Below are 2,045 nucleotides of genomic sequence, written 5' to 3'. Positions count from 1 at the left end.
CTCAGCTCCTTCTGCTCTATAACGTGGTGTCTGCAGATTGCATTGCATTTCGTGGTAACAGGTTCCCTTTAAATGGGGCTAATCCAGGAGCTGATTTACACCATGTACAACAAAGGGTCAGCCTCAGATTTCTACTGTGAATGTAGTGGATTTTTCTGATGGACCTACCCTTAGAGGGCAGATAATGTAGCTGGATAATAATTATACATGGAGCGGACGGTAAAATCTCAGCTTATCAGGATGAAATAAAATAAAGCCATAATTAGTTGAACACAGAAGTATCAGTAATAGGTAAGGAAGTGGGAGTAACCTAGGAAGGCCAATGCCTGACAATAAGCCAGAAGCCTGACTGATCCCCACGGACGCCATAGCTGATCTGTGCATATGCTTCATTCTGCAATATTTAAAGGGGCTGTTTGGCCTTGGAGCCGACAATCCCTGGGGTGCTAACCTGTGCCTGTGGACATAACGTACCCCACTCGTCTGTCCGCGGTCCTACCACTGCTCCAGCCTCAGATGCTTCCGATCCCCACAGGACCATGAAGTGGCTTGTTCCCGTGACCTCTGTAGCCAATCAAAAGCCTCAGAAGCTTGAACGGTACATCACTGCTGTGACATAACATTCAAGCCTGTGACTGCGGGGACTGGAAGCGGACAAGAAGAGCCACAGGTTAGGACCCCAAGGGTTGTCAGCTCCAAGTCCAGACAACCCCTTTAAAGGGGTTCTATGGGATTATGCTGAAATCCCTGCTTGCCAGCAACTGGTGGAAAGAAAGATGGTTTCATCACTACTTACGGTACTACTCCATAGTGCTACCTACTCCACGTTCTGGGCTGTGCTCATGTGACCGCCAGGTTCTTCCGCTGACGTCTTGAGCAGATCTTCTCCACTGTCGTCCTGTTCAGCTACGTCCTGTACAGACGTCACAGCTGACATCATGTACAGTGAACCTAACGAGGCTTCCAGTAGAAGCTTCACCTCCCCGGCGCATGAGCAGTAGGATTCCACTACACACCTAACCCTGCTTAGGGTCCATTCACACGTCCCCAAGTGTTTTGCGGTCCGCAAATTGCGGATCCGCAAAACACGGACACCGGCCATGTGAGTTCCGCATTTTTCTATAATAGAAATGCTTTTTCTTGTCCGTGTCTGCGGACAAGAATAGGACATGTTCTATTTTTTTTTGCGGGGCCGTGGAACAGAAGCGCGGATGCGGACAACACACTGTGTGCTGTCTGCATCTTTTCCGACCCCATTGGAAATGAATGGGTTCTCCCCCGTTCCGCAAAATTGCGGAACAGATGCGGACGTGTGAATGGACCCTAAGTCTCCTTTGTGTCCCCACACAGCAATAGTGCCGCACTGTGCAACACTAGTAATTAGTAATGATGCCCTCTACATAGTGACCGTGCCCCTTTGTGACATACAAATCAGCAACAATGCATCCTTCGTGTGCCCTCAGATTAATGCTGCCCTAGCGATATGCCCCCAATGTCCAAGATGGGACAACCCCTTTAATTACCTGTTGGTTCAAAACATGTACAGCGTTCTGCCGGTGTGGCTCATGGATCTGTATTTTAAATGGATATTAATAAATACGAGTTTTCATTTTTTTTGGGGACATTTATCTCTATTACAAGACTTCCAGGTGTCCGTCCAGGCCTCATGTTGGACTGAGGAGCGGGAGCCAGGAAGCCGGTCTGGCATATACAATGACTAAGTAACAAATATTGCAATGATCTCCAACCTGTGGTTCTCCAGATGTTGCAAAACTGCAACTCCCAGCAGGCTGCAACTGTCAAAAGTATGTTGAGAGTTGTGCTTTTGCAACATCTAGACTAGAGAGCAGATCACTGAGTAATGTACTTTATCTTGGTAAATATACTTTGTTAACGCAAGTATGTATGCTACTACCTTAGAGAAGCAGCTCAAAGTACTCAAACCAACAAAATGGCTGCGCCTCCCCTGTATAGCGACACTCGCCGTTCACCCCACTGCGCATGCTCGCCCTACATCGCCGCTCTCCTGACGTCACGCGTCCTAG

Source organism: Bufo bufo, chromosome 10 (genome assembly GCF_905171765.1).
Source record: "Bufo bufo chromosome 10, aBufBuf1.1, whole genome shotgun sequence".
Taxonomy (NCBI): Eukaryota; Metazoa; Chordata; class Amphibia; order Anura; family Bufonidae; genus Bufo; species Bufo bufo.
This window is presented reverse-complemented; position numbering follows the sequence as displayed.